At 48.4% G+C, this 13,903-nt stretch overlaps 1 protein-coding gene and 1 long non-coding RNA gene across 35 annotated transcripts in view; one reads left to right on the top strand and one right to left on the bottom strand.

The window, feature by feature from the left end:
* The window catches only part of RALGPS1 (Ral GEF with PH domain and SH3 binding motif 1), a 1,054,187-nt gene that overhangs the window by 277,587 nt on the left and 762,697 nt on the right, over positions 1-13,903 (bottom strand). The gene's annotated exons all lie outside the window — the stretch shown is intronic.
* LOC143805241 (uncharacterized) overlaps positions 1-13,903 on the top strand; it is a 91,190-nt gene that overhangs the window by 55,937 nt on the left and 21,350 nt on the right. Inside the window, exon 3 of one of the 2 annotated variants that reach the window (XR_013221206.1) lies at positions 6,201-6,362. This is a non-coding gene — a long non-coding RNA (uncharacterized LOC143805241). Of the gene's footprint in view, positions 1-6,200; positions 7,998-13,903 lie in introns of those variants that run through there. The other variant, XR_013221205.1, reaches the window with a different exon arrangement.

Genomic DNA, 13,903 nt, shown 5'->3' with positions numbered 1-13,903 from the left:
TATTTTTACCGGCGAACAAAATAAACAGGTTTGGGTCGATGCGCCATGGGTTGGTGGCTGACAGGTAGTCGATGACCGCCTGTCTGACATCCAAGGAATGCAGAGCTTCCTCTTTAGAATTGGAAGGGTTACAGCAAAAGGATGGAAGCACTATCTCCTGATTCCTATTTTTTAGAGTACCCACTTTTGGAACAAATGAAGGATCTAGTTTGAGGACCACACTATCATATCTAATTTGAAGGTACGGGTCCCGAGTGCACAGGGCTTGAATTTCCCCCACCCTCTTAGCCGTGGTGATCGCCACTAGGAATGCCGTTTTACGTGTCAGGGTTGAAATGGACATGTTATCTGCCGAGGCGTAATTGTTTTTGCAGAGGAATCTCAGGACAAAGGTTAAGGTCCCAAGGAGGAGATAATTGTCTGATAGTGGGACGCAACCTCTGGGTGGCTCTGATAAACCTAACTATCCAAGGGTGTGTTGCCAGGGGATAGTCTAGAAAGGAGCTAAGTGCTGAGATCTGCACCTTCAATGTACTCGGTCTAAGCCCTTTATCAAACCCAGCTTGCAGAAAATCCAGAATTCTGGGTAAGTCGGGAGTGCCTGCCGCAACCTCGGACCTGCCTCCCTCCAGACAGAAACGCCTCCAAATCTTCAGGTAGATTGCTGACGTGACTGGCTTCCTGCTAGCCTTGATAGTGGATATGACCTGGTCAGACAAGCCTCTTGCCCTCAAGATGTTCCTTTCAGGATCCAGGCTGAGAGATGTAGCTTCTCTGGGTCCGGATGGTACACTGGGCCCTGGTGGATTACATCTGGTCTGTGAGGGAGCTCCACTGGACTTTCTATCGCCAGGTCTACCAGCAGGGAGAACCAACTCCTTCTTGGCCAGTATGGAACTATCAACATCACTCGGGCCTGTTCTTCCTTGATTTTCCTGAGAACAGCCGGGATTAGAGCTAGAGGAGGGAAAGCATACGAGAGGGGCTCCGTCCACCTCTGGCTTAGACCATCTATCCCTTCCCGCAGATCTTGAGGGTTCAGCGAGAAGAACCTTGAGACCTTCGAGTTTCTCCTGTTTGCGAAGAGGTCTATACTGGGAGTGCCCCAACGCCGGCACAGCTCCTGAAAGATGTCCTGGTTGAGTTCCCACTCTGTTGCAAACACTCTTCTTCTGCTCAGGTAATCCGCTACAACGTTCCGGGAGCCCTCTAGGTGGATTGCCGAGATGGAAAGGATCGACCTCTCTGCCCAGCGAAATATTCTCCCTGCCAGCTCTTGGAGAAGATGGTGTCTTGGGCCTCCTTGGTGTTTTAGGAAGGAGACAGTTGTCACGTTGTCGGACAATACTCTGACGTGACGATTCTCCAGAATGCAACGATTCCTTCTCAGGGCTTCCCAGACGGCATACAGCTCTCTGAAGTTGGATGAGTTGCGAGCGACGTCTGGAGGCCACCTTCCCTGGAGGATCCTTCCTTCTAAGTGAGCTCCCCAGCCCCAGGCGCTGGCGTCTGTAGTAACTACTACGTAAGGGTCGGTAGTCCATAGAACTCCTGTTCTTAGCTTCTCCGGGTCTGTCCACCACAGGAGGGAACTTCGTACCGGATCTGGTAGATGTAAAGCATTGTCTAGAGAAGACTGACGACGGTCCCACTTGGAGAGGATTAGGCTCTGTAGAGATCTTGAGTGGAACTGCGCCCATCTTACGCATGGTATGCATGCCGTCATTAGGCCAAACACTCTCATAGCCATCCTTATCGAGACTCTGCGTTCTAGTAGGAGTCTGATCTGAATCTGAATTGCCTCCAGCTTGGATTCGGGTAGTAAGGATATTCTGTTTGCAGAATCTAGACAGACACCCAGGAAGACCTTCTTGTGCTCCGGAATTAGGTCTGATTTTTGCCAGTTTATAATCCATCCCAAGTGCTCCAATACCGCGATTGTTCGGTTCCTGTGGTCCAACAGGATATCTGGTGTTCTTGCTATCAGGAGAAAGTCGTCGAGATACGGGACTATAACAATCCCCTGATTTCTTAGGAACGCTACAATCTCCGACACCAGCTTTGTGAATACACGAGGTGCTGAGGCAAGACCAAACGGCAGGCACTGAAACTGGTAGTGACAGGTCCCGGACGGCAGGACTACCGCGAACCTCAGAAGCCTCTGAGATAGATGGTGGACAGGAACCTGATAATAGGCACTCTTCAAATCTAGAGTGCACATTACCGCGTTCTGATCTATAAGGAGGATTGCAGAACGAATGGACTCCATACGAAACCTCTTGTACCTGACCCAGGCATTTAGAGGCTTCAGGTTTACGATTGTGCGTGAGTCGCCGGACGGTTTTGTTATGGAGAACAGGGAAGAGTAGTGTCCCTGGCCTAGCTCTAGCGGTGGTACTGGTATTATGACTCTTGAGGACAGCATGTCCATTAAGTCTTTTAGCATGGGAGAGTCCTGCATAACCACCGTGGGTACGATGTACCTGTCTGGAGGAGGGGAGTAGAACTCTATACTGTAGCCCTCTGATACAGTGCGGAGGACCCATTGATTCTGCGTGACTCTGCTCCAGTTTACCGCGAAATGGCGAAGCCTTCCCCCTATAAGAGTGGCGTCATTGTGATTTGGACTTAGAGGAGGGGCTGAAGAAGAAACTCCTGTTCTTACTGCTGTGACCACGGGAACCCCTATTAAAGCCTCTATTGGACCTTCCCCCTCGGAAGTCGGACCTGTAGTCAGACTGTCTCCTAAAGGGAAACCCCCTCCGAAAGGACTGAGGCCTTTTAGGTTTGTCCTCTGGGAACCCTTTTTTCTTGTCCGAAGCCGACTCTAATATAGTGTCGAGGGAAGGACCAAACACCCTTGCGCCTGAGAAGGGGATTGAACACAATTTTGTCTTGGACGCATTATCACCCGACCAAGACCTTAGCCAGACTGCCCTTCTAGCCGCATTAGACAATGAACCATTTCTGGCTGAAAATCTTACTGACTCGGCAGTCATGTCAGATAGAAAGGCAGTAGCCGATCTCATTATTGGGAGAGAGTTTAGGATCTCTGATCTTGGGGTCTTATTAGAGAGGTGCTCCTCTAATTGACCCATCCAGAGATGCATAGACCTGGCAACCGAGGTAGCTGCGATGTTGGTCTTAATTAGAGCCGCAGAAGACTCCCAGGCTCTTTTTAGCAATATATCCGCCTTTCTGTCCATCGGATCGCGCAAGCTTGATGAGTCCTCGAAAGGGATAGCGGTCTTTTTTGCGACCTTCGCCACCAGGACATCCACCTTGGGTATCTCGTCCCAAAGTTTCACGTCATCCGGCTCAAAGGGTAGGCGTGCTTTGAATTCTTTAGACAGAGTCAGCCGACGTTCTGCCTCCTTCCATTCTTCAAGCACCATAGCCTTGATATGTTCACTAACTGGGAAGACGGTCTGCCGACGCGACATAAGTCCCCCAAACATCAGGTCCTGCCTGGACTGCGGCTTAGATGCCTCCTCCACTTGCATGGTGCACCTTACAGCCTGCACCAGCTCGTTTGTGTCCTCCGCCTGGAAAAGGTACTTCCTCTGATGGTCCTGGCTTCCAGATGGAAGCTCGCCCTCTTCCTCAGAGATAGGCTCTTCAGAATCGGACCTGTCGTCCGAACTATAATCCACCTCCCGTCTGGCCCTTTTCCTGCTGGGCATAGGGCTGGACTTTTCCGTCAAGGTGACCAGAGATGCTTGGACCTCTTCTCTTATTAAGGACCTCATCTCGGACAATAGGGAGGGCTGCTCGTCTCTCATAACCTTAGAAGTGCAGTCTGCACATAAGGTTTTGCCATGAGTGTCCGGAAGCTTTGTACTGCATATCGGACATCTACTGAACTTTGCTGAAGCCTTCCCAGATTTCTTAGCTTGACCAGGGGGGACCGCTGAAGTTCCCTTATCCTTAAACAATATAAGATAGGGAAGATAACAGGGAGGCTCTCACTACCAGGGTGCAGGGGGAGTTTGCGCTCTGCGCACTTACCCCATCCTCAGGTGGCATGCTTTCCATAGCTCCGGAGTACTGGTGCTCCCTGCGGCTTGTCGGCGTCTGGGCGCTGTAGTTCCTGAGCTGTTGGCTGGAGCGCACGCCTCCCCTGTAATCTCCGGCGTTACCGGAAGTGCCGGCAACGAATGGCGCAAACCGGAAGTGACGCGGTCCCCAGAACTTCCGTTGGAAGAGTCAGAGCCCGGCGTTCACGCCGCATGGAGGCTGCTGACCTCGGGGACCGCGTCCGCAGCCGAGAGCCCCCCCACCGGGAGGAGCGGCCGCTGGTCTTTGGGACCGAGGGACCCCCCTCTGGAGGGTTTCGGCCCTGAGCCTCTTGACAGGGGGAAGGATCTGGCCGAGCCGCACGATCCCCCTGAGCTCCGGTAAGCAGCGCAGCTTTCTCTCATGTGTCCCTTGCAGGGACAGGAAAAACACTGAGGAATGGGGGTGGGACCGGACCTTTTGAACTCTCGTGTGTTTCCTGTCCCAGCAAGGGGGAGGAGGACGTCCCATAGTGCTGTCAGGATGACGTCCTGGAAAAACCTATTTTTTATAAAACATTAAGCTTAAGATTATTAGGGGTGCCCAAACTTTTTCATATAACTGTATATGAGTATATGAGTTTCACTTTTTGCATTGAAGAACTGAAATAAATTAACTTTTTGGTGATATTCTAATTTTGTGAGAAGCACCTGTATATGACTGCCTTCCTTAGAAATGCATTCTGAACAAGAAAATCAGCACTTAGATGACCCAACCAGCAGAAAAACAACTGTAACTCCACAATATCATCTGCATTTTTATGTATTTTGCTGTTCAGTAAAAACGGTGAAATGCAAGGAAAACAGCAATGTGGGAATGAGATTTTAGAATCTGTTCAATTTTGCCACTACTCTAAAATGCTGTGCTTTTTTCCCACCTTACCAAACGGACAGAACAATGCAGCAAAAACGCTACGTGTGCACAAGTCTTAAAGGATGAGCACTTTGGAAACACAATAGGAATTTACTCCTCCAATGCTTCTTCAACACAAAATGAAAAAAAAAGAAAACTCTGCAAATAGTCTTGAAAACAAAACAAAAAAAATCTACCGCTTCATGTATATTGTTTCAATGCAGACCTGTATGTCTCCACGGTTACAGACTACAAACAAACCCGTGTAGTAGGATGCTGCAGTCCTGTGGAATGCAATTGCTACTATTTGCTCTTTAGACCGACTTCACACATCTGCATTTTTCAGACTGTGTCAAAATTTCCAGATCAGCCGTGGGTCCCCTGACCTGAACTAATAGCCTCTTCGACTACTTTCACATTTCCGTGGGTACGGGCCAGTCGCAATGCTTCGGGCCGACGTACGTTGTGAAATAACTGCAAGATGTGGGCAGCGGATGCAGTTTTTCAACGCATCCGCTGCCCATTCTGCAGTCCGGGGAGGAGGGGGCGGAGTTAGAGCCGCGCATGCAGGGTCGAAAATGGCAGACGCGATGCACAAAAAAAGTTACATGGAACTTTTTTTGTGCGCCGCGTCCGCCAAAACACGACGCATCCGTCGCACGATGGATGCGACGTGTGGCATCCATCGCGATCCGTCGATAATGCAAGGCTATGGGAAAAAAAGCATCCTGCAAGCACATTTGCAGGATCAGTTTTTTTCCCAAAACGACGGATTGCGACAGAGCTCTAAAGACAGAAGTGTGAAAGTAGCCTTAGGCAAACCCTTGTTAGTTTGGGGCAGAAGACTTGAGGCTGTTCCAGAAATCACAGTTCCTACATGGACTATGAAATGCAGATGCATGAAGCAGGTGACTTGCAATTTTCAGTGAAAATAGAAATTTACTGGTTCTCCTCAACATGGAGACACCTCTATGGGATGCAAATTGCAGGATCTTTCATGTTTAACATGCCCCAAACCAGTGTAATCACATTTTAATATGTTTACCAGCGACAGCATGTGGAGAAATTTACTTTGGGCTTGTAGATTGTACCCCGGAGAGGAAGCGGCACACACTACTCTGGATTAAAATGTCATCTGTAATGCACCTGTTAAATTCGTACTGCTACAGCTGCTGTCTGGGAAGAGGGTATACTGTAGTTTTTTATCTCCCCCCTTGGGTATAAGTCAAGCATATTAGATAATATATGTGATCGCTCCAAATAAGGAAAAATAAGACTGATTTGTCTTTCAGGACAACAAGGCAACTGCATGACAACTCCTGCAGAAGATATCAGGTTGGCTACAGAAAAACTTCACTAACCTTCTAAGACACAGATGTAACTGAGAAACAACTGAGGATAATTGTGAGGGGAAAATTTGCACATGAAGAATCCACATCAGAATACAGTAGCAGGTAAAATGTTTGTAGTTTGGGAAGGTGATTTATTTGTAACTTTCAGTATTTCAGGAAATCATCGCCAAAGTCCATACAATTTGGTGCAGATTTGCCTCTGCAGAAACTTTCCACAACAAATGTGAACTGAAATTCTTAAATCTACAATGATCAGAAATATTGCAGACTTTACCTGCTGATATGACCAGGTAAAATCAGAAAATGTTTTATAAGTCCCATCCACACAATGCTCAATTTTTCCCCACAGAAAATTTCCTCTTGTGCAAATCTTAAAACCATTGTCTTGTCATTTTCCTTTGCAGATTTGTACTGCAAATTTCACCATTTTAAAATTTCAGGGGTAAAATCCGTATCAAAATCTTCATGGTGCTAATCCGGATATTGCTGCAGATTCACGACAAAATACATACAGTGGGGGGAAATAAGTATTTGATCTCTTGCTGATTTTGTAACTTTACCCACTGACAAAGACATGAACAGTCTATAATTTTAAGGGAAGGTTAATTTTAACATTGATAGAATATCAAAAATAAATTCCAGAAAATGACATTGTATAACTTATATACATATATTTGCATTTTGCAGTGAGAAATAAGTATTTGATCCCTCTGGCACAATCAAGACTTAATACTTGGAGACAAAACCGTTGTTGGCAAGCACAGCAGTCAGACGTTTTTTGTAGTTGATGATGAGATTTTGGTCCACTCCTCTTTGTAGATCATCTCGAAGTCATTAAGATTTTGAGGCTGTCGCTTGGCAACTCGGAGCTTCAACTCCCTCCATAAGTTTTCTATGGAATTAAGGTCTTGAGATTGGCTAGGCCACGCCATTACCTTAATGTGTTTCGTTTTGAGCCACTCCTTTGTTGCCTTGGCTGTATGTTTTGGGTCATTGTCTTGCTGGAAGACTCAGCCATGACCCATTTTTAATGTCATGGCAATGTCATGCGGCTACTGGGTAGACTACATCTGATTACCCGGGCCCCTGCGATATCCCTCAGACTAGGGAAAACCCTGTCTGTCCCTCTCCCAGAATGTACACTGATGGTGTGCTTGTCTGGGCCGCCAGGCCTGACCCGGACAACCTGGATAAAGTCTAGCCAGCGCCACAGAACGTATAGTGGACGAATGTGAAATTACCGCTGTCTGTCGGACGCCCTAGTGTGAATAGCGTCCGACATGACAGTACCCCGCCTTCTACGAGGGACCCCAGGGCCCTCACGACTTATAGGACCCGGCTTGTCCGGATGGCGGCGGTGAAACATACTGACCAGCCGGTCCGCATGTATGTCCGAAGCTGGTACCCAAGACCTCTCCTCCGGCCCATAACCACGCCAGTGTACTAGGTACTGTAATGTGCGGCGCACTATACGAGAGTCAACCACCTTGGAGACTTCAAACTCCAAATTGCCATCCACCAAGACAGGAGGTGGTATTGGAGCCGCATCCACGGAACCCACCACCTTCTTTAAAAGAGATCTGTGAAACACGTTGTGTATCTTATAAACCGTAGGAAGCTCCAATCGGTAGGCTACCGGGTTAATGATGGCGGCGACCCTAAACGGACCAATAAACCTTGGACCCAAATTCAGGGATGGTACTTTAAGTTATGTTTTTTGTGGACAACCACACCCAATCACCCACACTCAGGTCCGGACCTGGCACACGTCTACTGTCAGCCACTCGTTTGTACCTTGCACCGACGCTCAGCAAGCGCTGTTTCTCTCTCCTCCAAATGGATGACAGTTGTGCTCCTGGCTGGTCTTCCTCCGGAACGCCAGCAGAGCCACCCTGACGCAGAGTACTAAATTGAGGATGGTGCCCGTAAACACAAAAGAACGGGGACTCCCCAGACGATTCCTGGCGGTGATTATTAATGGCAAACTCAGCCAAAGGAAGGAACGTCAACCACTCTTCCTGATTGTCAGAAACAAAGCAGTGTAAATACTGCTCCAAATTCTGGTTCATACGCTCGGTCTGACCATTTGACTGAGGATGAAACGCAGAAGAATGCAACAACTTGATCCCCAGCCGTGAGCAAAATGCTTTCCAAAACTTTGCCACAAACTGAGTACCCCTATCCGACACTATATCAGACGGGACCCCGTGAAGTCTGACCATCTCCTGTACAAAAACCTGAGCCAGAGTCTTCGCGTTAGGCAACGAAGGCAAGGACACAAAGTGTGACATCTTTGAGAACCGATCAACAACCACCAAGATGACCGTGTTCCCAGCTGTGGAGGGTAGGTCTGTAATAAAATCCATAGAGATCTGCGTCCATGGCCTACTGGGTACCCCTAGAGGATGTAACGAGCCAGCAGGACGGGAGCGAGGCGTCTTAGCCCTAGCACACGTGGTACATGCTGACATGTACGAGACCACGTCCTGTCAAATTTTGGGCCACCAAAACCGACGCGACACCAACTCCAAGGTACCCCTAACCCCTGGATGGCCAGCCAGAACAGCATCATGATGCTCACCCAACAAAGAAATTCGAATGCGCGCACAGCAGTCTCAGGCCAGGCGGAGAAATTGGTACCCTTTTTCGTCATGTCAGTAAGCGGTTTAGCAATAGTAGAAAAATCTTTGATACATTTTCTATAATAATTAGAAAATCTAAGGAACTGCTGGAGTGCTTTTAGGTTATCAGGCCGTTCCCAATGCAGCACCGCTTGCACCTTAGGCTTCTTTCACACTTCAGTCGTTTGGCGTCAGTCACTTCCGACAAAGTGACGGATCGACGGATCGGTCACAATTGTTGAAAAAACGGATGTAACGGATCCGTTTTTTTGACGGATCCGTTACTCGGGGGTTGTATATACTTTTTTGAGCATGCGCAATTGAAAAAAATTGAAAAAACGGATTGGGGCGACGGATCCGTCGAAATAACGGTTGCGACGGATCCGTCGCCCATAGGTGGCCATTCTATGGAATGACGGACGCGACGGATCCGTCGCGATCCGTCATTTCAACGGAGACAAAAAACGTTGCAATGACCGTCAATGTCTAGACAACGTCCGCCAAATTTCGACGGATCCGTCGCATGACGGATGGAACGGACGACCATCCGTCACAATCCGTCGCTAATGCAAGTCTATGGGGAAAAAAACGGATCCGTCGAAAAAAAAAACCCAGATCCGTTTTTTGAGGAAAATGGCGGATTTAGACTGACGCCAAACAACTGAAGTGTGAAAGAGGCCTTAGCGGCGTCCATTTTAAACCCTGAAGCAGACACAATTGTAACAATATATAGGTACTAAGGAATCTGATAGCTTGGGATAAAACCAGTCTGAGAGCAAAGCTGCAGTAAAAGATGTATTTAAACAAAACAGAAATGCAAACAGAACCAACATAGATATTCCTGCAATTGAAACGACGTGCTCAGCACAATATGGTAAACAGGAAAGCAAACAGAACTAACACAGATATTCCTGCAATTGTAACGAGATGCTCAGCACAATATAGTAAATCACAGCACAGTGGATTGCGGGACGCGACCGCTAATATGAACCAGTCCAGCAAGGATATGACGAGGGGGCAAACAAGACACTTGACAAGGAAGTCCAGAAGGTTATTAGTGGAAATTCACACAGTACTTAAACTAGGGAATCCAGCAGAAGTGAAGTAGAAATGCACACAGTACTTAAAGGGAACCTGTCACCCCGTTTTTTCGGTATGAGATAAAAATACTGTTAAATAGGGCCTGAGCTGAGCATTACAATAGTGTAGTTTGTGGACCCCGATTCCCCACCTATGCTGCCGAAATACGTTACCAAAGTAGTCGTTTTCGCCTGTCAATCAGGCTGGTCAGGTCAAAAGGGCGTGGTGTCTTCCCCCAGATTTTGCGTAGTTTTCCGTTGGTGGCATAGTGGTGTGCGCATGCCCAAGGTCCGGAATCCTCTGCCAGGGTATTTAAAAGAGCGCGCTGTTCGTTATCTCATTGGTGATCGGTGGGCGCGGCCATCTTCCTTTGGCCGCGCGTGCGCAGAAGCGGCGCTCTGCTGGCCGCGGCGCTCTGCTGGCCGCGGCTTCAGGAAAATGGCCGCGGGATGCCGCGCGTGCGCAGATGGATATCGCGGCGGCCATTTTCCTGAAGCCGCGGCCAGCAGAGCGCCGCGGCCAGCAGATCGCCGCTTCTGCGCACGCGCGGCCAAAGGAAGATGGCCGCGCCCACCGATCACCAATGAGATAACGAACAGCGCGCTCTTTTAAATACCCTGGCAGAGGATTCCGGACCTTGGGCATGCGCACACCACTATGCCACCAACGGAAAACTACGCAAAATCTGGGGGAAGACACCACGCCCTTTTGACCTGACCAGCCTGATTGACAGGCGAAAACGACTACTTTGGTAACGTATTTCGGCAGCATAGGTGGGGAATCGGGGTCCACAAACTACACTATTGTAATGCTCAGCTCAGGCCCTATTTAACAGTATTTTTATCTCATACCGAAAAAACGGGGTGACAGGTTCCCTTTAATGAGGAAATCCAGCAAAACTTGATCCCACGTGCGCACAGCACTTGTCTGTGGAAGTTCAATAATATGCAGGTGGTGCATTGAGCATGAAGTCCTGGTGAAAGACGATGAAGGGAAAAAGAGGGAGAGCGCTATCTAAGCGTAGTAGATTAGTACAAAACTCTCTTGGTGAGAAAAGCAACACTGGAATCTTGCTCACCTGGTGTGGTTGTGCAAAGAGGCACAACACTGGGAAGAGCTTAGCAAACAAGGGAAATCCTTCCACAGGTGTGCTGCCAGTCACAGCAGTTCCAGAGGAGAGATGCAGCTGAAAGGGGCGAGGCAGACTGCCGAGTAGTGAGCAGCTGAAGCAGGGAGTTCCCCAGAACACAGGCAGAAGCTCAGGAGCCAGCAGCACAAAATACTCAAGCACAGAACACCACATGACTCGAACTTAAATAATCAGGACAGACAGGAAGTTCCATGACAGGGTGAGATCCAAGACTCCATCTTGGATCAGGGCGAACAGGAACAAGGGAAGTCCGGAATCCTTACAACAATATAACCCAAGAAAGGCAACTCCTGAACCGAAAATACACATTTCTCAAGTTTTGCATAGAGCTTATTCTCTCTGAGTAGCTGTAACACCTGCCTCACATGCTCTAAATGAGTATCACGGTCACATGAATAAATGAGAATGTCATCTAGGTACACAATAACGAATTTCCCCAGTACATGCGAGAACACATCATTTATGAAATGTTGAAATACAGCAGGCGCGTTTGTCAACCCAAATGGCATCACCAAATTTTCAAAATGACCCTCAGGAGTATTAAAAGCCGTCTTCCACTTATCACCTTGACGGACTCTTATGAGGTTTTACGCCCCCCTGAGGTCAAGCTTGGAAAACCACTTAGCACCAGCCACCTGGTTGAACAAATCAGGTATCAGTGGCATAGGGTATGGATCACGAAATCGTAATCTGGTTTAACTCCCTGAAATCCAGACACGGGCGTAGTCCGCCATCTTTCTTCTTAACGAAGAAGAACCCCGCTGCCACCGGCAAGGACAAAGGCCTGATGTGCCCTTTGCTCAAACTCTCAGCAGTAGTCTTTTAAAGCTTGCCTCTCAGGACTAGAGATGTTAAACATCCTAGCTTTCGGCAATTTGGCCCCTGGTTTAAACCTAATAGTACAGTCATAGGGTCGATGTGGTGGCAATTCTGAGCAACCCTTCTCAGAGAACACATCTGCGAAATCCAGCAGAGACTCAGGAATGCTAGAAGTCACAGCAGACACACATGTGGCCAGGCAATTCTCCTGGCAGAATCCGCTCCACTGAATTATGTCCTGAGTTTTCCAGTCAATCACCGGGTTGTGCATAGACAACCAAGGAAAACCCAGAACCATTTGTGCAGTAAGATTACTGAGCACCCTACATGTAACTTGCTCAGAATGTAGGACCCCAATGTGGCGTTTAACCTCAGCCACAAACTCAGTAATCTCCCCCTGTGGGAGTGGAGTAGCATTGATGGTGACCACCCGGATAGGATGAGGCAGTTTTTCGACCGTGAACCCTGCCGTGCGCGCAAACTCCTCATCAATGAGATTAGTGGCCGACCCACTATCCACAAAAACAGTGATTGGCAGCTCTCTGCCAGCGACCATAACTCTGGCAGGAAGCATACATTGAGAGACCACCATGGAGGATATGCATAAGCTCAGATTGGCCTCTTCCACACCCTCTGAGCTTAGTAGTTTTCCGCCGTTGCGCTTTTCTTAGAAAATAGAGAACAAGCATTAACAAAATGTCCTTTTTTACCACAGCAAAAACAGGCTCCCTGTTTCCTGAGTGAGGGGGCTCGATGATGTGACACCCCTGCGATTTGCATAGGCTCCTTGGGCTCACCTGCAGCAACCTCACGTGCACCTACGCCCTCCCCCATAAGTGGCGTCTCTTGCACCCCCTGACGCAAACGGCGATCAATGCGGACAACAAGACTCATAGCAGACTCTAGAGAAGCAGGAGTCTCATACATCAGGAGGGCTTGTTTAACCCTTCTCGAAACCCTATGTACAAACTGACTCCGCAGCGCCGGGTCATTCCATTGTGTGTCCACCGCCCAGCGGGGAAATTCAGAACAGTAATCCTCCGCCATTCGCTCCCCCTGGCGGAGAGCGCGTATTTTAGATTCTGCTAGAGCCAATCTGTCAGGATCATCATATATGAGACCAAGAGCAGGAAAAAAACACTCCACTGAGTTAAATGCAGCTGAATCAGATGGTAATGAAAATGCCCATGCTTGGGGGTCTCCGTTCAGTAATGACAATACCAGGCCCACATGCTGAGCCTCATTACCTGAGGAAACCGGGCGCATACGAAAATATAATTTGCAAGCTTCACGAAAAACAACAAATTTACTGCGTTCCCCAGCAAACCTCTCAGGTAAAGGAATCTTTGGCTCTGCAACTCTACCTGCATTTTCAGCTTGCACATTAGATACTACCAGACAGTGTTGCTGAACTGCCCCCTTCAACTCAGTGACCTGTAAGGACAGTGCCTCCAACTGGCGGGTTATGGAAGTCATGGGATCCATGGCATCCAAAATTTATTTAGGCCGATTATAATGTCATGCGGGTACTGGGTAGACTACAGCTGATTACCCGGGCCCCTGCGATATCCCTCAGACTAGGGAAAACCCTGTCTGTCCCTCTCCCAGAATTTACACTGATGGTGTGCTTGTCTGGGCCGCCAGGCCTGACCCTGACTCCTGTTTCAGTCCTATGCTGAAACCTCCACCCGCCACCCAGTGATTAGACCACACACCAACCCCTACAGAAAGCACAGACAGGGAAAACTAAAAACGCACCACGCCGCAGACACACAGGAAAACACTAAAATGTGCACAGGGCAAAACAAATACAAATATAGTAAGGAGAAATATGACAAAGGATAATACACCACCAGATACGATATTTCTTCTCCTAGACCACCACTCCCGACTGAGATCACCAGGCACAAGACACAAGCTATTATCGGCGACGCCCAAAGTCCAGAATGACTATTTAAAGGCCACGGGTGTGA

This window comes from Ranitomeya variabilis, chromosome 2 (genome assembly GCF_051348905.1).
Source record: "Ranitomeya variabilis isolate aRanVar5 chromosome 2, aRanVar5.hap1, whole genome shotgun sequence".
NCBI classification, from domain to species: domain Eukaryota; kingdom Metazoa; phylum Chordata; class Amphibia; order Anura; family Dendrobatidae; genus Ranitomeya; species Ranitomeya variabilis.
This window is presented reverse-complemented; position numbering and strand designations above follow the sequence as displayed.